General features: G+C 40.8%; 1 protein-coding gene and 1 long non-coding RNA gene across 7 annotated transcripts in view; one reads left to right on the top strand and one right to left on the bottom strand.

The window, feature by feature from the left end:
* Positions 1–6777, top strand: part of LOC142664595 (uncharacterized) — a 50366-nt gene extending 43589 nt beyond the window's left edge. The window contains exon 2 of the long non-coding RNA XR_012851329.1: positions 6450–6777. This is a non-coding gene — a long non-coding RNA (uncharacterized LOC142664595). The remainder of the gene's footprint in view (positions 1–6449) is intronic.
* NOVA1 (NOVA alternative splicing regulator 1) overlaps positions 1–25283 on the bottom strand; it is a 57980-nt gene that overhangs the window by 8784 nt on the left and 23913 nt on the right. The window lies entirely within an intron of this gene.

Here is a 25283-nt window from a genome sequence, read left to right as displayed (position 1 = left end):
GCAGGGTCCTTCATCATCATCACTGAGCTGACAGGACGGAGCGGTGTATTAAAATGCTGCTGAGAAGTGCGCACATAAAGCCAAGAGAAAAAAAAAACCCTCTATAAAGTACTTCCCGAACCAAAGTATAAATCTGGGAGACTGAATATTCACCAGTGGAGACACTACATGCTCCTCCTGCTGTTATGCCAAATTCACATATGAAGTCCCGCAATGTAGATGTTACAAAATGAACAAAAGAAGGCACATCAAACAGAATGTAATATCCACCAACCGTCCACACAATGCTTTTATAGACCCTTCAATTAACAGAGCTGTACGATACTAATAAACAACTAAAACAATGCTTAGGTAAGGTCAGTTAACACAACCTTATTGGTTTTGTTGGTGATCTTCAATCCATGGGTGTAGATACCACAGAGGCAGGACTGGAGCTACTAGGAGACCCTCTAACACGGATATCCTTCCCCAACGGATAGCGTGATATTTTTTAAAGCTCCCCATTAGCAAAGAGTGCAGGGGATCTCATACCACTTTCTCTCCAACATGGGTCAAAAAATGGAGGGTGGGCAAACAAGAGCTACAGTACATGAGGGGACCAGGAGGAGAATCCTCCATTTGAACCCCCTTTTCTTCCATGTATGTCCCTGCTTGAATTTTTATAGGGCAACATTTTCTTTGGGTTTGCATTTTCTTCTTGTGTTTTTGTGGATTTCTTCCAGGTACTTGAGTTTCCTCCTACTCATACGGATAGGTGAAATTGATTCCCATAAAATTGGCCCTGGTGTGTATGTGTAAGATGGAGGAGTTAGATTGTAAGCTCCACTGGGAACATGGATGGATGATCGTAACAATCCATGTACCGCGCTGCTGCATTGATGCTATATAAGCAAAATTAAAAAAAACAAAACGCGTTGCCTCATGTGAACCTACAAGACTGCACTATGCAAGAATCCGTGTCTTATGTTCTACTCTCTACCTAACTGCTTCCCTTTAATGCATATTAAGCAGAACAGCAGGAGACATGAAGTTAACATTGACAGCAGGCGATGGGACTGGTCATTTACACACACGACCGCATGATCAAAGTCATGATCATTTTGAGTGGACTATGACACTTCATGGATGGGACCCAGTACCACTGAATAGAACAGCACCAGATAGTAGCGAAAAGCAAAAATCGGGTTATATTGTCAATGAGATAAATGAGAAAGTTGATTTCATGATACACTGTATTCTAGCTAATAATGTCAAAACCCCGAGAACCCACTATTTTAGGATTATTTGACTACTGCTTTTCAGGCAGCTTTGAATACCACTTTTTGTAATGCACGTGTATTGCCCGGAGAAAAAGGACTTTAATTGCACGTCTTAATTGCAGTCCCAATCATGAACACCCCAAGTAAATTCCAGTCAAAGTAGAAGGATGGCGCTCTGCCTCAGTAGCAGCTGAAAAGTGACTGGCTCCAGATGCAACGTGCCGGAGAGCTCATAGGTGCAAATACTGTGTCTTTATAATAAATAGAATGAAATCTTAATGTGTTGCCCCAACCACTTAAAGACTACGAGTCCTAATTGTAATAATTAGCAGGCAAATGAAATGTGCTAATTGTGGAGAGTGGCTAATTGCTGGTGTGCGCCTGTCACGGGATGAAAACTGCTTTTATCTTGTACCCCCAACCCCCCCAGACACCATCATCTGCATGAGAAGGGATCTTCAGGGTAAAAGATAAAGAAGACATCTATCCTGTGAGATCCTGTATCTAACCCAAGTTGAAACACTTTTTAACGTTTTCTCGGCAATCAGGTGTTAATGGATTCGTAAAGTGAAGCTGCATCGTATAGTAGTGGTACAGTGGGACGCTCATTCATGCCGGTTTTCCTTAGACTATGCCAATAGTAGCACGTTTGATAAAGTTCAACCATATTTGTTAACGGTTAGCGATTATATTAACAATAACTATGACACTACTTCTGATAAAGCATTATTAAGCAATGTAAAGTTTTCATAGTGGATATTTTAGTACGATCTGGTATAATATATATATATATATGGAAGCCTGCTTCACTCCACTTGTTTCTGAGTTATATACTGCACTTGTTTCTCAATGATCTGTACACATTTATATACATACACCACCCTACAGACCCATTGTTCGTAGGACTATGCCATGAACCGGACCACAGATTAGCACATTTCCGGCAGTGTTTCTGTACAGAACAGGGGAAGAGGGGCTTTTGCGTTTCAACCGTTTTAGAACAAGTGTTTTTGGCGGCAGTTTTGAAAATCTCATACCAAGAGCATGATGCGTTTGAAAAAAATGCCCCGACCCGGGGGAAAAGGCGCAGAAACTGCAGTGAAAAACATCACCTAAACCGCGGTGTGTCTCTGAAGACTGGAAACCAGGAGATCACCAATTGTAAAATGATCTTTCTCCAAAAGTATTAAACTAGAATCTGTTCAGACCGGCTGCTGCACCGCGCAGCATCTAATATAGGTCGTATGCAGGATGTGCATTTCAAATCCATGTAGTATTCCGTCAGCCTAGTCTTTTTTATATACACAAACATTTCTTGAATCGGACATTATAGGGGTTGTCCCAAAATGGACATCATAGCGTAGCGTGACCTGCATGGGAGCCCCCTTTATTAGCCCAGCAGAGAGCTACTTATTACACTGCCGCCCTTACATTTTAATGGCTGCCATGTATTAATACCATATTTCTCTGGCAGCAGTTCTGCAGGGGAAGTGTGCGACTTCCCACAGCTTTCCCTGGTGAGAACAGTTGAGGGTTTCAGATGTCAGACCCTCAGTGATCAGTTTATAACCAGCGGATCCTTATTTAGAGAAGATGAGGTAAACCTTGTAATGGGATCTGATAGCTATTGGATTATCAGCGGTGGATCTGAGATCATAGACTTCCCCAATGTGATCTTCGCACATGTGTCTTTGGCCTATCGGATGTTTCTGTATTATAAGAACAAGGATAGACAAGTAGTTTGGTTACACTCAAAATGTCAGATGGAAGAACCTGAGAAGCTACATTACTGTAAACTGCTCCTGAAAAAAAATCAGATTGTCTGGCAGTAAATGGGTTAACGTGTCACAGTGCAGATGCACGGCAGGATTTAAATTCCTTTTTATGCTTTGATTCCTGCTGCTATAATCTGCCAAATGCCTTAATAATCCCGGATCGTGAGGGGGGGATTTTTTTTAGTGCGATTTAACATACATACATGTGGGATGAATACTAGGACACAGATTAAAGAGATGACATCACGATACATATGAATAAGTCATTACTAACGCTCATTGAAGTAAAGTGAATGCACTTTTACTAAATACGCGGTTAAACGTTACTGAAAAGCTAAATAGTTATGTTGATTTGCTCTTACGCATAAAACTAATGGAAAACAAATCAGCGTTGTGTGTTGTTCAGATCTTATCCATAAACTGCAGTGCCGTGTACTTGACAGATGTTCATACAGGTATCTTTCCGTCCCAACCTGAGGCATAAATCACAGAATACGGAATGTGGGGAATCAACGCAGAAGATAATTTTTGAGAATTGCTCGTCTCCAGACATAACACATGCACAGCAGTTACTAAAGGCTACAAGTTTTACTACGTTTCTGTCTAACCAGTCTGGTTCCTAGAACTATTTACTTCCAGTATAAAATTAGCTCATGGAAAATGTATAATCTAGCTATTTCATCGTCTCACCACTAGAGGGAGATAGAATACATATAAATGATAGAATCCAATTTTAAAGGGAATTTTAGGATTCTCGCTCCTTTATGACTCTGACAAGGACATTTCCCCTTTTAGAAAGCTGCAATCTATTGGCAAATATATAGATCTTATATATTATATATATTTACTCATTACGTCATTTGCTTTTTTCTGAGCTGTTAAGTGAACCCCTTTTCACCAGTTTAGAGAGAAGGTGAAAGGGCACATGCGACCAGGGCTGGGCAGGAAAAAACAATCGTGTAGGATGCTCAGAGATGCTTAGTCTGGGTGACTAGGCGAGATGCGGATTGACAGAACCCTTTGTAATAGTTTCTCAGTCTCGAATCTTCTCTGCCTGCCTTGATTAAAATGAAATACTGTGACATCATCATGACACCACCAGTTTCCATGGCAACCAGCCGACGGAGCATTGTGTATATCCAATTGAGTGACCGGGAACTAAATATTTTATTTCGCTTTCATGCCGCTGGAACCTGGCCGTCACCATGACAACCAAGTTTCAGCTGCTCGTAGGGTGTTCATCGAAGGCCATCAATTCACGGCCTGCCAGAGAATATTTCCTTCTATTGGTTGGAACGTGGTGCGACTATTATCCTCCTTGCTAGGGTAAGGCTTCAGGACAGCAGCGGTCAAGCGATACTTTTTTTTTTTTTGCTCTGCAGATGAGCTTCCCCAGCAGTTGAAGTCCTATAGAAATTAATAGGATCCATTGATGTATCCGTTATGATTTTTCTTTTTAGAAAAAAGTACAAAGCATGTATTGCTACTGCAGACAAGCATATTTATGGTCCTAATATCTCATGGGCTCATGCTGCACCTTTCTGTGCCTCGTGTTAACAGTTTTTTTCCCCACTTCTAGGAGAAAAAAATAAAATAAAAAAATCACAGCATGTTCCATCATATGTTGCCTCATGGACCTTTTCTTTCTGCTGGATGGATCGCGGACACCAACTGTAGTCTTTGTGCCTCCATATCTCGCGTGCATGTGGTCCGAGCCCCTCCACATTTAACCAATACATTCTGTTATACAGTATATGATCAGTATATGGGCACCCGAAAGTGTGACCCATGACATGCAAACTGAAGAAGGGCACCAGTGCGTTCTAAACAAAAATATATATATATATATATACACATATTAAAAAAAAATCACGGCCAAAACTGCAACGCTCCTGTAGTGAGGAGAAGAGTTAATGGTTCTCCCTCCGTTCTGGATGATCTGTCCTATATTTGTAGGTTCTGTAGCCTGCTGTGGAATGTAAAACCATAGGGAGTTCCAGGGCCTTAGTTTAAGCTGCAGAACGAGAGGAGACAGCTGTTCTATTCTGAGCAATCATCAGAGCTATTAGAAATGAAGGGTTGTTCCTTATCTCCCTGACACCAGCCTTGTTCAGCCTTATTTCTCAGTCCATCTGTGCGGGGGAGAGCACCCCTGACCCCCTCGCTTTTACCTTTTTGAATAACTGTGGACAAAAACGGTTTCAATATGGTGAAACTGAATCACTACAATATAATCCCATTACACAACAGTGAGGTTCCCTATAAGAGGGAAGGGCAAAATATGAACAAGCCTCGACAAAGACTGAAAAAAACAAATATTGACACCAACTGGCATATTTATAGACCCACCATTATTTCCGAATATACTTGAGCTTCCTCTGGGGAAATTATGTTGTAGGATTGTGGTGGTCAACTCATGTTAAATGTAGTTAGATGGATTTCTGTACGCGGTCACTGACAAGCTAGGATAATAGAAAATGCTGGACACATATATTGTGGTCCATCAGATGTTCAGTATTATTGTGACCACTACATACAGCATTAGGGCATTGCCACTTGACTTTCTGTAACTTGTAAGGGCACCGAAGATCTGATCTAACTTCTCACGGATTGTTCAAAGGACGACAAAATACTGGGTGTAATGATCCACAATCTTCTGCGTACTCTGCCCTGAAAGGAATGGACCAGCAATCTTGGTATCTGCCTAGGAGCTCTAGGTATTAGAAGGCCCATGAATGGCCAGTTATTGAATGATGCCCCCCTATTTATATACAGATGCACACACTGCCAGTATAATCCTTATTAACGGTGGCGTACATAAAATAAAGGGTAAAAGCTCCCCATCCATTACGGTGCCGTGTTTAGCCACATAGGACCGGGCATCTACTTCCCTTCTATCCCTTTCCATGACCCTTGGACACATTTCCCACCCCATTTTTGCTAATAATGCAGTGCCTGTAGAGAGCAAAGTACTACAAAGGTTATCACTACCTAGAAGAAAAAGGGGATGGGACAAAACGGGGCTGGGCCCTCTCCCTCTAAGGGCCCATTGCGGCCGCATGATCTACCTCTATAGTATGTACACCCTGGTTAAGCCTGTATCTCTGAAGACGGAGACAAATCTGGATGAATCAATTATTCCCATAGTAAATACATCATCCCCAGTGATACTTTGTTTCTAAGGAATGTAGCCATTTTTAGTCCATCAAGTTTGCATAGAGGTTACTTCATGGAATCGATTGCAATTCTAATTCTACAGTTCGATGGTTTGTCGTTTACCTACAGTAACATCTGAACACCCAACCACTTATACAGTACATGTGTGTATGTCCTATATCTCTTATTGTAACATAAATCTGATCCCAGTCCTAGAAACATCTGTGATGACTTTGTATATTCTATAACATTTCTACAGAAGCTCAAACACAAGAGAGTCCAGTCCAAACCTGTCCTGCAGACGAAAAAGGAAATTATCCAAGACATGAAAACCCGTTCTGGCAGCATTTAGTATTTTGTAATCTTCAGTTAACAGACTGGCTACTAAAGGATGGCGATGCTGAGCGGTGCCTATAGAAATCACCATAAGGTTAAACAGACCCATTGCAGTGGATGAGAGCAGCACTTTGTGGGTAAGTGCTTGAAACTGTCCCCATGGTTTTACTGGATCAATTTTCCAATTAATAAAACAGAAAAGCTTTGAGCGCTTGAGATGCTCTGCTAATGAAACACTGCAATTAGACAAACTCTTGGATTTAACCCATTTCTTACCCAAAATATTGTAGCATCCCATAAGTGTTCGAGAACAGTCATATCATTTTCAACACTTCATGCTCACTTTATTATACACCAAATGTACAAGGTTTCATTCCAAAACTCTAAGGAATATTAGAGAAAAAAAACATTGGACCAGCAGTAGTGGGCTTAGTGCCAGATTTTGTGAGTTTGCACATTATAGCGGTTGTCCGGTGAGAAAGACGATCCCTGTAACTGCAGTGACTAGAGACTACTACTTTCCAGCATTGGCACTACTAAGGGGGAATCGGCAGTCTGGGACACTCCCTACACTGTGCTGATGCCTGTAACTAGATGTCCACACAGTGTAAGCAAATCGAGCCGGAGATCGCAGCTGGTATCATCACTCACTAGCGTCTGCCCGCCTCCGCTCTTCTGATGCCTGGGGCTGGAAGAGGAGCACAGAGGAGAGGAGTATAATTTTTTTTTAATGCTCCTACCAGTGCTTAAAGGGAATTTGTCAAAAATGCAGTCCCATCTGTGGGCAGCACTTCGATTTGTGGGAAAGGGTTCAGGACAACTTCTATTTTTTTTTTATTTAAATGCCTGCGAACTATGGGCTAAAGATTCCAGTGGGCGGTCCTACGCCGTAATTAGCAGCTATTTCAGCACACACACTAATGCAGCTGTCAATCCCGGATTAGGACCGCCCACTGGACAGTAGCCCACAGTAAAGCTGGTATTACACGACCCGACGTGGGCCGTGTAAACGAGTGCCGATCAACAAGACAGCTCATTGATCGGCGCTAGTATGGGGACGAGCACTCGTTACTACGATCACTCGTCCCCATACATTATTATCATGTCGGCAGCACGTCTCCCTGTTTACTCAAGGAAATGGGCTGCCGACAACGAGAATAGTTTCAGTATTTAAAACGATACGATAAGCCGATGAACGAGCATTTGCTCGTTCATCGGCTGATCGTTGCCCAGGGCAGTTATTGGGAACGAGCACTCTGTGAATGCTCGTTTGCCCGATAATTGGCCAGTGTAAAAGGGCCTTTAAAATGGATAAAAATCAATTACAAGTTATCCTGAACCTTTTCCCGCAAAACTATATATCAATCTGCTCAGCCCCTCCTGCAGATTAGATTCCCAGCATGCTCCACCTGACAGATTCTCTTTAACATACCCCAAATGTGGCCCAGAAAGACTGTCCAATCTTTGGAGTAGTTACTTTACTCTTTACCGAGGATAAGAATAGTTATCACAACAAGTTTTGCCACTTACACTTTTGCTAATGCCTGGTTCAGGACTGAAATTATAATTATGAAGACACTACAAACTGTATTGCTAAATAAATGAAGACAATCTTGCACCCCACAAATCTTATGGGCCTGTTCACATCAGCGTCACCCTTCCGTTCATGGGTTCCGTCAGACCTTTCCGTCTGAGGAACCCATGAACAGAAAGCCAAATGGAAACTATAGCTTCCGTTTGTATTACCTTTGATTTCAATGGTAATGATTCTGTTGCAATTGATTTCTGTTTGTTTCTGTTCCGTAAGGTTTATGGTTTTTTTAGCGGAAAAATTAGCGCAGTTGACCACGCTATTATTTCTGCAAAGAAAATGGAAATCAGACAAAACTATATACCTAATGTGGGAGTCCAACTTCATGTTATGTATTTACATGAGGAGCAGCCTTTATTGTAAAAAACAGGGCCCGATTTCCCTTCTCACTTATAGAATTATGACAGTGGATTAATTTAGCAGATTACACATGTATTAACAATTTTGCAGGTTGACATTATGTAGAATCCGTCAATATCCAGATCACAGAACACTAAGATTCATTTGTCACTATTTTATTACTTGTATTTGTCCCGCGCACAGGCATACATTACATAGTGTTATCTCATGCTGTACTACGCAGGTCCATATACTTCACTCTACACGAAGCTTATACTTCTACATCTGTGCTATACTGACCCACATAAACTGCAGTTGTCACAACTGAATTATGCATCTATGCTGTAGAAATGAATGGTCTGCTTCCAAAACAATTTGTGCCATCAGATTCTCTTGCTGGCTGTCCCTCGTGTCCCTTGAACTGACAAGGAGCCAGCGTGAAAATGTATGCGGTGTCCTTACTACAGAGGGGAATTTCATCACCATCAGTCCCATGCTGCCTGCTAATACTTGGAGACTGCACACAACAGCAGGGGCTTTTCTGTCCAGCTTTTGTCGGCAATCTGACTATGGTTGGTCCCAGCATTGGAAGCGAACACTGACGTTTCAACATTACCGTGCAAGTAATGGACAAATGCAAAGTGGTAGCAATAAAACAGTATGGTGATCCAGTAGAATAAGGACACCGTGCACCGGTGTACTCTATCCATCCAGATTATAATAAATGGTATCTACACATTTGTGAGTCAAGATTATGCAAAAAAGACATCCAGAAAAATTCACAAGAGTGTTAACCACTAAAGCACCATAGACCCCCAGGAATACTAGATAACCACCATGTATGTCATTATCCTTCTTCATCTTAGTCCACAAAAGATATTAGGTAGTAAAACAAGAACACTAACCCCATGTCAAAGTGTATGATGTCATGTATGGCAAAGTCTATATCATCAGGAGCATTTTGCTGCCTCCGATGTGGGCACCAACGCACTTGGAAACTAAGAATCCTGTGTTTTCCCCTGTAGCTCCCTGTACGATTACATCTGTATGCAAACATCATTTTTTCTAATAACCACTAGCAACCTGAGAGTACACATATTCCAGATGTTACATCCAGCTACAATGGGGTTAGAAATTATCGAACTTATTGGCCAGATGAGCAAAGCAGTGACCAGAATTCCCCAAATTTGGACACCCCAATACAAGTGTGTGCCTATATGGATGTCCAGGATTTGAAACGGCTTTCTTCCAAAAAAAACCAGTACCACACCTATCCACGGGTTGTGTTTGGTCAGGCAGCTCAGCCTTGTTCACTTCAATTGAGCCAAGCTGCAATACCACACACAACCCAGGGGCCGGCATCGCGCTATTTCTGGAAGAAAGATGTCTTTCTAATACTGACCAACCCCTTTTATTACATATACTGGTATTGAATCACCGATTGCCCAACAGATATAGTAACTATATTCTAATCCTCATTCTTATAATTGAATTTTCTTTATTTTTAGATACATGCTGTAGAAAATATATATATAATCACAATATAAATGAACTTATCCCATTGATCCAACTCCTTTAAGGTGATTTCGATAAATATTCATTTTTACATCAGTTTCAATCTGTTCTGCTAGGATGATTTTTTGAGGTGTGCCCCCCCCCCCCCCCCAGAAGTCCGTGTGTTGAGATGACGGAGTAGGCTTCATAATACATTATATTTGTGTCCAAATATTTCTAAATAACCATTTTTCTTTAGCAAACCATGCACAAGGAGGCGCTAATATTTATGTGAAGCTTTAAATTACTTTTAGTGGATGAGTCTGCAACCTCACCAGCAGATGATCTTTTCAGGCCTCCCCTGCCTCCATCTGCTTTCTCGCTGGCTCTCAGCTATTCTCTGCAAGTATTTCCTCTCAAATTAGAAGATGCCCTACATTCTGCCCTACTTCCCTGCAATACGCAGAATACAGAAGAGGATTTGGAGATCTGATTTTGCTCCCTGTGCTCACCAAAATACATGAGAGGTTCATTTAAAGTTTAATGAGCGACGATGGGTAAAGCAGATGTTGTGATGGTAAGCCTACGTGTCCTATTCAAGTAGCCTTAGAAGCCGCGGTGGGCATACTGGTATCTACGGGCTCTAATTCAGTTATCGTACTGGTATGTGTGATCTTTCCCCAGAAGATTATGTTTAAAATAACAGCAGAAGACTAACACCAAGAGGTCCATATAGTCCACGCATCGTACAGATGTTTTCCAAATACACTGGGACCTATATAAGTCATGTGTGGTGTAAGGTACCAAAATATAGCATCTTCTCTTGCTAAGAGATGGCACATTGGTTATTCTTACTGCATGTGAGCTAGGTACATCATCATTGGGTTCCGTCGTTTTGACAGAATGAATAGCGCAGAAGACAACGATATTGATTCCGTCAAAACATCGGAACCCTTAAACAATGGTGACAAACAGAAAACCATTTATACCGGATCCGTCACCATTGAAATCATGGTTTCCATTTGTTTCAGTCAGGACTCCGTTCATGGGTTCTCCTGACGGAATGCTCTGATGGAACCCATGAACGGAGTCCTGACGCAGATGTGAACAAAGCCTTACTTTTATATATTCTTGGTTATGGTGTTGTCTATTGTTTCAGGATACATAAACACACCTCTATATATTTCATGAAGATGGATTATCAGGTACATTATTAGGAACCTTCTAATAAAGTCAACCCTGATGTCCTGGCACACCCAAGATGGTTGGATATTTGAAGAACTTCAACCAGGTGTAGCCAACCAAACATTGATTTTGTCCCCTATGAATCTGATATCCTGAGATTTTTTTTAAACTGTTCTTCCATTAACATCACAAAAATCCTCTTAAAAAAAACAAAAAAAAAAACAGCCATCAAACAGATCGAAGAACTCATTTCCTTGAAGACCTTTCAGCTCTCCTGACATTTCCGTTTTAGTAAATACTTGTTATTCTGTTTAAATAGTCGCTTGGATTCTCCATGAAATAAGAATTCTGGAGCATAAGAACTCCGCATTGTGTGGTTCCTCCTAAAAATTGATGAATAAATTGGCAACTGGGTGTTACCATTCCCCTCATTAATTGGGGTTGTCTCTACACGGTCGCAAACCGTCAGCACTAATTTGACAGTATAGGGACATGACCCATTCTCAAGGTGAATGATTGCACCCAGTTGTTAATTCATTAATACATTTCCAGGAGGAACAACAGAGTGACGGAACAATGAAAAATTGTAAGGAAATAATTATTTGATGAGAAATTAAAATTACTATAACAGACATGTCAGGAGAGCTACAGGTCCTCCTTAGGTGAAAAAAAAACAAAAGCGGTGGCCTTTTTCTTTTTCTAGAGCAATGTCTCTAGAGAAATGTCTGTTTGTAAATACGACAGAAACCTTGAAATATTCTACACAGTTGTTAATAACTTGTTCACCGTGGGATTCAAGTCCTGAGAGTGGCCACTCAAAAGAAAAACAGGTTAATGAAAGAGCGGATATATTTAAGTGACCAATCAGACAGGAAATCGTTCATCAACCGCTGAATATGGAAGTTATCAGATATTTTAATGTAATTAATGACTGATTGCAATTGAGATTTTCAACGCTAATTTTGTTATGAATATTGAAAGACTTTTTCACCATAAAACCCTGTGTAAAAAATAATGGTGCAGACTGACTAGTTAAAGGTGGGCCACATATATTAGCTATTTTAGAACTTTTTTGGCACGCTCGCCAAGGGAGCGTGAATGGGGTATGGTCTATGGAAATGGGACATGGCTTAAAATGCAACACCGTGTCCCAACAATGCGCCAAAATGTTGGCGCCAAGTAACAAATAGGTAGTATAGGGAAGAGAAAAGTGTCTAGCAAGTTTAGCAAGAGGAGCCTATCATACAGCGTGCGCCACTTTGATACATTTTGCTTGTCTACGTTTCCGCGGTCTAATACTTAGGACAGTATTAGTAAATCTACCCCAATGTATATACAATGGGGTTAACAGATCAATCCTAATAAAGATCTCATGCCACTTTTATGGCCTTATACTAACAAAACTAAGGCCTTATTCACACGAGCATGTCCAATTTGCATTACTCAAAAACCAAGTAATTTTTCATGCATATGACTGTCTGTGTTGCATCATAGACTTGAATTGATGAGTCTGATCCGCAAAAACTAACCAGAATAGGACATGCGGCGAATTTATCGCAAAAAACACACGCTTCATGAAAAAAACTAGCCCTATGGTATTGCATTGGTCAGTGTGCTGTCAGATATTTAAACAGACAGCACACAGACGTGAAATACTTGTGTGTGAATAAGGCCTTAGAGTCCCGACGCCCAACATGCAGCATGGGATCTAGGTCCCCACTATCAAAATGCAGGATCTATAAACATACAATTATGGAGGAACTTAGGGCCTGTTCACATCAGCGTTGGCCTTCCATTGAGTCGACTGCGCTATTGGTTCCATCAAAACAACGTAACCCTGTCACAACGGTTACCAATGGAAACTATTAACGTTTCCGTCACCATTGAGATCAATGGCGAGGGAAATGGAAGCTAATGTTTCCGTTTGCCTTTCCATTGAGGGTTTAACCTGACAAAAACCTCCAACGGAACCCCTCATTTTATTGTTCATTTTATTATTTATATGAACTCTCTCCCTAGTGAGCAATTTAATCCATTTACAAGTCCGTAAAAAATATCTAGACTCTGTTATGATGCCCACAGCCTGTTTGCACTCATATGGCATGCTGAGGAAAGACGTCTAGGGTTAATTTAGTAACTTAAAGGCTGATAATCATGGTGCCAGATTATGGCATCTTACAGTATGCACTTATGGAAGATACAGCCGCTCTATCTCCACTCCGGAGTTTCCCTATAAACACCATATGGGGTTTGAGAAAATGAATGAGGGGACACACATATTGTTGCAGTGATAAAAGAGTTTGTGAAAGAAGATCTGAGGTACCAGGGCCTGCCTTAGAGAGCTTGCCTACATTAAAGGGTCGAATTTTTTCCCCAGAAATAGTGCCCCATTTGTCCATAGGCTGCGTCTGGTATTGCAGTTTAGTCCTATTCCCTTGAACCTAAAATTCTCCACACACATGCAATAACGCATTCAGTACTGTTAACCAGGACAATCTACTTCATGCCAGTAAAGGTACACCAGGTAAAATAGCCTTTTCAGATTTTTGTCAGGGTTCTAATTTTTTGGACAGCAAGAATAGTGCAGACTCTGCATTATTTTTGTGGTCTAAGATACTGAAATAAACTTCACACACACACACACACACACACACACACACACACACACACATTAGATGAAATGTTACGTTCAATAAAGTCTAAAGTTAGTTGCAGCCTGACAGAACGATTAAAATTATTAGTCTTTATTAATTACTCAATTGTAAAAATGGCTCTTAAGCCCAATTTATCCTAAATACAGGCAAAAGCAAGCGGTCAGAGAGGTGAGAAGCATCAGGACATACATCCACCCACAGATCACACACTCTCCTAATAGTATACAGTTTCTCTGGACCCGAAGGCCCTCCCCTACCCTCTCCGTGTACTTCTATGGGCACCATGTAACCGGATTACTCAGTGAGCTGAGAATTTGTTGATTCTTCAACTGATGTAGCCTTAGAACACATTGTTTTTTTATTTTGTTACATTTTTCCTATAATAATGTTTCTATAAACTTTAATGAACTTTTTTCTTAGTCCCTCTATGGGACTTGAAGATGTGATCCCCTAAATACTACTATAATACATTGCAATACTTCTGTACTGCAATATATTAGAACTGTCGGTATTAAAATGACAGGCAGCATCCCGTGGGTGCCGAAGTGTGCTTCCCTCCTTCTGTAAAACTACGTAGGTGCCCGCACCATCACTAACTGGTAATAGTACAATGGTTCACGGGAATGACCCGCCCACCTCAACGTACTATTACGGCATAGGGCGGGAAGGGGTTAAATGTCCACATGAACCAACTGGCCAATAATTTGCTATATTAAAACATACTGCATAATGACAAATAATATCAGACATGTAGTTTTGGTCTATTTATTGAAACATCTAGATATAAGACGACGACGACTGTGTGCAGGAGCAGGTTGGAGGAGCGCAGCCACACAGTATAATTAGAACAGCATCCTGCCTCTGGCCTACATATCCCATATACCCAGGGAAATGCACAGAGATTTGAGAAGAAGAAAAAAACCCACTATTGTCACATAGTCTAAATTGGCCTGGTCCCCGGGCGACGGGGGGAGTACTATAAATAACTTTTGGTCGGTTTCCATGATTTTCGAGAGTGCAGCAATGTTTGGTATTATTGCTGCGATGGAAGGCCTGTGAGCTTATGTGGATAACACAGTGCATAGCAGAAAAACAAAAACTACTCACGAGGGGGTTTTAGAGGGCGAATTCATGTTTAAGGCAACAGTTAAGACTTTTTCCATCTTTAATACTGAATATATTAAGATGTGATAAAAAATGTGTATATTGATAAAAATACAATTATGGTAGTACCAAGACTCAGACAGTCCTAATCTTAACCATCATATTTACCATTAACGTCCTTCTTTGCTACAATTTCTAGAGCAATATAATTTGAGTCCAGCACTCCATAGCCTAGAAATCTTGATTATAGCACAGAACTGCTATGTAATCTGGAATTGCGAAGACCTGACGCAAAAGGCTGAGTGTCAATAACCAAATTATGAGACTTATTAAAAAGGAGTGTGTGCATTTTGGTTTGCGCGGTCTTTTTGGACACATGGTTATATACTTTGTTATGACGGTTTGATCATTCAGAATATTTGATCATCAGGTCATATCTTTGTTGGTTTAAAGTCCTGTTACTTTACGATATTGGACACCAGACAGACATTTCCATGTTAAAGAACCATAAATCATAAAGAGAAACTATTGTGCACCCACTAAACAACCCCATACCTCACCCTTCCATTAAGGGGGTCACATATTGTTCTTTATGTGAATAAGGATCTGTTCACATCTGTGTCGGAGACCCCGTCACAAATGCAATCAAATTTGACAGAACAGTAGCACTGCGTGCTGCGCTATTTTCCCAGCTAAACAACAGACACCACGCTGGAACCAAGCAGACCCTATTGTAGGTTAAAAGGCTCCTTTGGGTGGTGGTGGTACTAACCATTGTATAATTAATCCGGCAGAATGCTGTGGCATCTGTTTTGAACGGAAGCCACAACGCAAGTGTGAACACAGCCTTATTGTGCATGAATCCGGCCAATTGATCAGAAACTCCACTTTTCAATGAGTCTGTGCAGAGATTCTCCCTGGTTGATTCAGATACGTTCACTGGCTTTTCTTTATATCAGAACTGCATAGGCAACATGCAGAGCTAAGATTTACATAGTAGCAGTGATATGGAGGATGAAGACAACATAGAGATGCGATTACGTAACATTATATACAAGAGGATATAACCGTGCACAAACGAATGACACATTTAGCACAAAGTCTGCTTCATTGACAAAACCAGCTCTGCTGCATCTGTAGCATTAGAACGCAGCATTCACATGCAAAATAAAAAGATACGGATTTACTATTCACAATATAGTCATTGCATGGGGCTAAACACATGGCCTTATTTTCTTACTATAGGAGTACATGTAACATTTTGCGGTCAAGCATGTGTAGAATATTTACAGTGTTTGTAAGCCGTTTATTAGGTCAGTAAAAAGTCGACAGGACGACTACAAAAGCCTCTGTGCGGTCGCACCACCGCTCACGTTACACATTCAGCTCCTGTGGTGTCTGGAATGGACTGAATCAGATGATTTTGCCGCTGACCTCAATACCGGTTACGTTTTTCTAAACTTTATTGCCCTTTTTAAAAGGCCACGATATTGCCTTATAATTTCTACAAAATAAATTATTAATACTAGGGAACTCCAGAAATATCAATTCCTCAATTGAATATACAGGAGCACAGCGAGGATATTTCACTTTCTACTGGTTGCCCTTGTGCCCCTCAGCAGGCCATGGTATAGAAATGGGACACAGACTATAAACTATCTATAACAAAGGTCTTAACCTGTGAAACTACAACTCCCAGCATGCTATATAAAATCCACATTTAAGATACCCATGGCTGCCCTGTTTTTGTTTTTTTCAATCTCATTCTGTCAATACTCTAATATAGGGAATTGCAATTCGTACATGAAATCTAGAGGTACGTGACAAAACTCTATCCTCCGTTGTCCTCTTCTGAAGTCCTTTCCACATGTTTCACCCTAGATCAAGATGTCACCCCATAAACCACATATAACTATTGAATCCAGCCCGGCTTCCTTCTCAAATTAGACGGTTTTTTTTGTTGTGATTTCAGCAGAAGATTTTTCTTGTACATACTTTCAGCATGATGTCAAAACTATGAGGTAATGGAAATAAAGCATTGTGGGTAGCGGACATGGAGCTCAGAGACAGATAAGGAGGAGGCTATAAGAAGAAGGGAGGAGAGCCACAGACAAGAATGGCCATAAGCCAATGTAATATGTTCTTAGTGTTACAACACCCTTAACTCTTACCCTGCCATAATGGGCTACAATGCAAAGTATAAGCTGTAGCTGGACTTCATGGCTGCACTAGTAAATGCCAGGTCTACGAATTGAATATATAGTATGGCCGTATTGCCGCACTATACTTCTCAGGAATGGTTGAATGATGGTACCGCTGTGTTTGATGTCACAGCTTGACTTGATCTCGATGTGCACAGTTAGCGACTTAGTTGAAGAAGCTTTTCGACGGATACTGACCCCTATAGATAGTGTTTTTTTACCTCTTTCGCAACCACTTTTCACTTTTTCCCATAAGAGCAGTGTTATGATGGCCTACGATTCATCAGGTTTCCACACGGTCTTCAGAACTGAAAACCAACCTACCTGACACTTCCTTATCTGCAATCATGTCGCTATTCCCAGTTCACCCCTCATACGACTCGAAAACTCACCTTATGTGACATCGCGATCATCCATATTGGAATAAATCCTCGCCGTCTAAATTATGAATGTTATTTGGAAAGCTTGAAAAAAAAAAAACAACACAGCCATCATTACAACTATCACCAGGGTTGTCACTCAGATTTCGCAAAATCTTGAATGGCCTAACATTCTAGGTATGCCGAAATATAAGAGCGGGATGTGTGTGACTGAATGACTATGGAGATTCCCCATTCAGAAACTTTAGTTCTATTCAGGTTGCATAAGTTTTATTGGCGGCCATGTTGGTTACCATCCAGCGTTCCCAATACAGATAGAACGAAGATACAAAATTGACAGAAGAAAAATGACAGAAGAGGATCATTCAATTAACTTTATTTACTGGTGACTTATTGTTGTATTGTTAATTTAGGTGGAAATTGTAGTTAAATGGCTCTAAGAAAATCTATACATAATAAAGCAAGGGTAAGCAGAACGTTTCTACTGCTTGGGAATGGAATGCATTGAATGCAGCCATGGTGAAGTTAATGAGGGAAGCAAATAGTGAAAGGGGGCAGACAATAAAGCTGAAAACAAAAAGGAAAAGAACAAAAAGAAAAAAGAAGATCACTTGAAAGCTAGAAAGTGAAAAGCGTCCGTAGCCGAGATGAGGTAAGACACAGTGGGTCAGAAACTCATGATTTGGCCGTATTGATTCAAGAGAGGCAGATCCAGGGAAGAGAGCCTGGAAAACAGAAAAGGCAAAGCCAAGAAGCCAACATAGAAAATGTCTTTAGCAACGCTCATGAAACAAGCGCAGGCCACTCCCTGCCTCGTAACCATACACACTGGCCAAATGTCTGCTGTCATGTATTTTCTCAACAGTTTAGGTATATGTGGCGGTTTGTAACTGCACTTGTCTTCATATATTCGTGTGTGTATAATTCATTATGACATAGTTTTCGGAGGAGGAGGGGGGGGGGGGGAGTGATTGTGTTCAGTCCAACCTGGGTGTGTCAAGCTCCAGGAGTGCGTGTTTGGAAGCAAAGCTGGTTGCTGTGGATACGCCGTTCTGCACAGACGTTGTGGCACAATTGCTGCCACCTTATATAAGTTATGGGCATGAAAGGGTTACACCAGGACTTTTTTCTGTCAGTGACACACATCTGCCCTGTTATGAAATAGCACAAACATCTGTCTGTTCTGCATTAACACTGATTGTTTTCTTTCATTATGGCTCAGCCGATCTGCTGGATAAGAGCGTCCACAGCTTACAGGGCCCTCAGCTCGGAGGGGGGAGCGCTCTCTACAGACTCCCACGGCCAGTGAGCAAGAGGTCACACCACACTCAGCCTGCACCTGCCATCAACAAGTAGAAGCATTCCTCATAGCAAACAATGTACTCTAAATTCTACAACAAAGCACACAACTAAGCCCTTTTACATCTCGTAAGATACGTACATGGACAAGAGTAGGACCCGTGTAATTATTCTAAAGGTAGGACTCGCTGAAACAGTTCAATTAAAGAGAGACTGAAGCTTATTTATAGATGCCCTAATAATGAGAATATGGAGGGCCAATGAGCTTTCTGAAAGCCCAACAGGGGCCTGGAATATAATTTGAGTTTTTTTTAATCTGTTCACATGGTTGTGGTGTTGTGTCGGGGTCTCTGGTGCTGTGTCTATAGGGGGATGTGGCCCAGAGCCAAGGTGGCAGCAGGGGTGCTGTAGGGCCTGCAGGTGCTGTTTTGCGATGGCATTGATTGTAATGTGGAACTGCGCCTATTTAAGTAGGGACCCATTTAAAAGAGGTCATCGTGATGTGGCAAGTGGATTTTTACAGTTTGATAAAAATGTGCACTAAGAGCCTCCTGTTCGTTTTATGTGAACCACGGGGTGAAATGATTAGTTCTACACCAGTTTTCTGAAAAGCCGCAAAAACCTCAAAATGACTTAGACTATGTTAAAGAGGCTCTGTCACCAGTTTATAAGTGCCCTATCTTTTACCTAATATAATAGGCGCTTTAATCTAGATAAGTTGTTTTTTTAACTTTTCTTTTTGACCAAATTATGATCATTTTTAGTTTTATGCTAATTTGCTCTAAATGCTCAACTGGGCGTTTTTTTACTTTTCACCAAGTGGGCGTTGTAAAGAAAAAAGTGTTGACCAATCAGCGTCATACACTTCTCTTCATTCCAGCCCAGCTTGTTTCACTGCACATCGTGATCTCGCAAGATCACGCTGTGACGGGACTTCCTCCCACAGGTCCTTCAGCGACGGAAGAGTCAACAGACATCGCCTCCAGCCGTGCCAGGACATTTATCCGAATCTGCAGCAACTGGATGCAAAGTCTGTTCAATCTTCCATGGCTCCGGTGGCAGCGTGATCTCACGAGATCACGCTGTGGAGTGAAACAAGCTGGGCATGAATGATGAGAAGTGTATGACGCTGATTGGTCAGTGTCATACACTTTTCTTTACAACGCCCACTTGGTGAAAAGTAAAAAAAAACGCCCAGTTGGGCATTTAGAACAAATTAGCATAAAACCAAAAATTATCATAACTTGGTCAAAAATAAGCGTTTTAAAAACAAAACAAAACGGTTATCTACATTAAAGCGCCTATTAGATTAGGTAGAAGATAGGGCACTTATAAACTGGTGACAGAGCCTCTTTAACTCAACACACGTAAGCGGTTATCCTGTATGTGCTTTTTGACTTTTGACAGATAAACTCATTTTATGGACTGACGTAGCGGTGGATTTATCTTTGAAGCTTAAACACTTCAAAAGTTGAAATTTGAGCAAAAAAATATGGCTTTTCATCAATCATTTGTGCCGCTCACGGCAATTTTCCAAAAAGTGGGCGGAGCTTAGCAAAAGCTGGTGGGGCTCATCGCTGGTGTAGATTTCCATTTCTGGCCCATGTACGTCCAGAGAGGCACCCAATACATTAAGAGGTGTGCAAATCTTTATAAAACTAGACTCATCGTACCCCAGCGTTCTTTATATTCAGACTGGTGTCTGAAATGCCAGTCCTAATAAATTCCCCCCTTGTCTATTTGCCACATTAGTCTCTCCCCTTTGTGAGCTCCCTCAGCCATTCATCAGTGCCGAGTGTAGTCACATGACACACTTTCCTGAAGCCCTGATTCATTATAAACAGGACTATGAGATTATACGCAATCCTAGGGGTGGGGGCTAACCTCTTCTGTCCCTGGCAGACTTTGGGGGCCATTTTTACTTCTTTGATTTAACATGTATAAATATACTGAGAGGATAACACTAAGGCCAGATTCAAACGGCAGTTTTCCATGTCAGAGTTGCACCCGTGCGGGTCCCATTTTCACCGTTCCTTCATAGACTTGAGTCTATCGAGCGATCCGTGAAAACGGAAGAAAATAGGACATGTTCTATTCTTCAACGGACCCGTCACACGGTCCGTTAAAACAACGGCCGTGTGAACGGCCGTCACACGGACGTATTCTACGTTCATCTGAATTCGGACTAAGACTATGCTTTCTTCTTAACAGGTCAGTTCAGTTTTACTTCCACTTTAAATAAAAAAGATCAAAGATTATTATATTATTATTATTATAACTGAATCATTTTACATATAAGCGACATTCTTTCCTGTGACAAAATGCTCCGAGAATACAAATAAAATATTCCTGGTATTCTTTTCGTTTCCTTTAGGCACATGGCTACATGCAATGTAACGAGGGATCTATCTATGAAAATATGTTTTTCTTGTATGAATAGAACAGATTTTCTGCAGTGTAAATTATAGGTTCGTTTATTCATTACATATTTAGCCCGTACTCCAAAGAATCCATGTGATTTCCCTCCCCAGTGAGTTACTGACATTTGTTCTTTGGGCTGATTGACTCTGGTTGCTATAGTAACGTCATTACCAAATTGCTTTTTAATACGTTTTTTTATATCATCATAGTGTTGCTGTATCACATTGGACATCATTCCACACCAGGCAAATTATGCATACAAATGCATTTTCAGAGCAGTCTTTTTCTTTGGTAACATTGCCCGGTTAGGAAAATGAAAACGTGATGAGAATTAGGATTTGTAGCTTTGATGTTCTGTGTTTTTTATAACAATTTTGGTCTTTCCTGGCCAATAGGATAAAGAGCTAAGAAACTTAAATACATTGCCGGAGTTAGGATACGGACAGAAATGTAATGATATCACAATGGGTATCTATTCGCTAGACTTCCCGCCTTTATAACATCTGAGAACGTAAAGTACGATGCTGTTCTAACCCTTTTTTTTGGATAGCAAAACAGAATTTGTCTAGAATGACTAAATAATTTATAAAAACATATTGCTATAATATAATGGAATGCAACAGATACGGACAGATTGGAGATGAATTCAAATGAATGAGAGACTTCACCAGCCAATTGTACTGATGTTATACCGATCCGGACTCATATCTGATGGCTGTTAATCTCCCAGACCTCTAATCTCTCAGTACTCCCTGCTTGTTCAGTGACTGCAAAGAACTTGCATTTTTCGGGAACAATAATCGGCTTTGTTCAGTAATGTCATATAGGAAAGACTAAAAGTGAAGTTCACAATAGGAAGAATTGACTCAGAAATTTATGTGACTGACCCAGTAATCTTATTGTGATTAGTCGACTACGCAAAAAAAAAAGAGAAGGAAACCTAGTGTAACGGAGGAAAACGGATACCCAACTGAATGAGAAAAATACCATTGAAATTAATAGGAATGCAAAAGGAAGCGATAGGTTCCCGTTCATCTGTTTCTCTGATGGAAAAGTTGAACGGAACAGATGAACGGAAGCCAGTGCTGATGTGAACAGGCCCTTAGGGACGGACTTGTTTTGGGATTATGCATAAATAACATGAATTACGACGTTTGAATGGGCAAACGAACCTGAATAATCTTAGTAAGAAAATATCCAAAAATGGTGGCACTTATTTTTAGTTTTTGTTGTTAATCTGCGCTATTGGTCACCAATATGGTAAGATTTTGATTGGTCATAGGAAACAATTGGTAGAGACCCATTTTTAAGGAAGTTATATCTATTATAACTTGAATATGGGCTGTGACCAAGCTTTACCAGACCCTTGAATGCTAAATCTAGCTAGTTACGCTGCAGTATAGTGGGTGATGTGTCACTGCATTATTTGGCTAAATTTATGTTAGGAGATCTAGTTGACTATAATCTGGTAGCTGTAAATGCAGCCATATTAAGATTTTTCAAGGGTTAAAACAGAATTTTTGTACTTTTTCCCACAAATGTTATTTTAAAAAAAATGAACCCGTAAACTATAGTTTGTAAGTAAACGTCACATACTGAACTAGAGAGCCCATGATTCTTTACCTGTCAATCTGGATTTATACCTCAAAGATTCAGCTAATGCTATGAAAGCCAAAACATTTGGATAGTTATAGATGGAACTGGTTCTGTTAGGCAGACGGCCAAGGTTAGGAGTGCGATGCACATGGGTTCATTTACAAATCAAGTATTCAAAAGGACCGGTAGGAGGACAGATTCTTAAGCACTCCCTGTTGATTTGCCCCTGACGTTCACCCTTGTTGACCCTGGCGTGTGTAGAGGAAACATGAGCTCTGCCCTTTGTAACTAGCAATAAAATCAAGTTTACATGTGCTGTTCTATGACAGATATTCTGCGGCTGCTACCTAAGCAGGTCTCATCTCTTACACTTCTAGGAGACCACAGAGAACGCTTTGTGCGTGACGTGATGCTGCGGGAAGGACGTGGCACAGGTGACATCTGTTGATCTGACCTTATAATGAGAGATACGAGCAGTGGATTTGGTTGGAATGATACCATGATCCCTCACAATGCCCAGAGAAGCACCATTTTTAAAATCATGTGATACAAAAGGATTACCTCCCTAACATGAAGTGATACATACTAGGGGCATGAAGCTCATCAATCCAGCTGTAGAGTGACATAGACAGATGGAGAAATCTGTCCAGCTCACAAAGTATCATGTCGATTGTGCCAGAGCTATACTTATATCACAATGCAACACAAACAGAAACAAACCCTGGTCTAAAACAGTTGTTAGGAAGTTATAAGACAAGTAAACCCAATTACAGGGTTCTAGAAATGCCTGTAATGAAGCACCAGGATGCACGTTATCTTTGGTTCCAGCCATCTAATGTTAATAGGGCCTGGCATACAGTCCCCCGATGTCTAATTCAGGAGTAACAAGGATCTCACACATTCTATTTTAGGGTCCCCCCCTTCTCTATTAAAATAATATTCACGTACACACGTTAATGGAGGATAGCGATCGGCCGACAAGTCATTTGGCTATGTGAAGTCTATGGCTAGCTTAAACTTGAACGATAGATACTGCTATGTAACACTCAGGTAATAACCGGAGCATTTAACATTTTCTCTGTGTGTCGTGCAGGCGCCAACAGCGGACAATAGCTATTCCCTGCTATATACTTTTATCTGGCTCTAAAGCCGTTCAGGCAAATTGGTTACAGAAACAGTATAAGCCTGGTTTGTTTCTGTAAGATTTCACAGGAAATTATATGGAAGTCATAAGCAATGAATTGAATGCAATCTAAATTTTTTCTATGGGGACAACCCATTGTTAAAACGGCTTGCTGAAGTTCCACTGAGGTTCATTCTAGAACAGAGTCCTATAGTGATCTAAGTTCAGTTTAGAAGAATTGTGGGAGCTCTGGTATCACATCGGGACCCCTGCAGTCATGTCATGGACGTGTGGAACGGCCTTACCTTACAGTAAAGCAGGTGAGAAAATGGGAGCAATCCATATGGGTATGATACAAGAAGACTTATCAGATGGGAACCCACATGAATCTTTGACTAATACTCAGCAATAAAAGTGACAATCCCCTCCACATTGACTTACCAACCTGTACACAATTACAATTTGTCGCTTTGGAATTTTTATTTTTTTTTTAGCAAAAAATGAAAGAAAAAAGGCTCATATTGCAACTGCAACAAAATTGCATAAATCCAAGCATTTGGCTGCAGTTATTCTAAATCTTCTGTGTAGCCCGGTCGTCCTTCTTTACAATCTAATCCTTCAACACTATGGTCCTTCAGACAAATAGTTAAAACCCATTTAACGTGTTATTCTGTTATATGTACAGTTACACCGTCCTCATTCCGGTCCGAGCTACACTAGAAATATCACAGGACATCCACAGAGAAGGGGGCTCTTTCGTGACACGGCTTTACAGAAATTCCTATAAATATTTATGAATCTTGATCAATTTAATCAAAAAGATGTCGTTGGAAAGTTCCCGCAGAAATAAATTAAATCAACATAAAATCTGTTGTGAGTTATTCCCAAAGGCACCAAGTAAGCTTGCTGCATTCTGTCAGCCTGTCAGCGCTCAAAGGACAATTTATCAAAAGCATATTCCCATAATGAACTTACGTGTTCAGAAACACTCTAATAGAAACCTACAAGACATAAAGGAACTTGAAAACACAGTATGTAAAGGATGGTCAATACAAGATGATCAGACATTTCATTTATTAGATTTCTATAAAATCAAAGATCAATAAAATAGATGAAATGTCAACTTTTAGGGTATGTGCACACACACTAATTACGTCCGTAATTGACGGACGTATTTCGGCCGCAAGTCCCGGACCGAACACAGTGCAAGGAGCCGGGCTCCTAGCATCATACTTATGTACGATGCTAGGAGTCCCTGCCTCGCTGCAGGATAACTGTCCCGTACTGTAAACATGATTATACTACGGGACAGTTGTCTTGCAGCAAGGCAGGGACTCCTAGCGTCGTACATAAGTATGATGCTAGGAGTC

Source organism: Rhinoderma darwinii, chromosome 12, assembly GCF_050947455.1.
Source record: "Rhinoderma darwinii isolate aRhiDar2 chromosome 12, aRhiDar2.hap1, whole genome shotgun sequence".
Lineage (NCBI taxonomy): Eukaryota > Metazoa > Chordata > Amphibia > Anura > Rhinodermatidae > Rhinoderma > Rhinoderma darwinii.
Note: the sequence above shows the minus strand (reverse complement) of the source record. Positions and strands in the feature narration are given on the sequence as shown.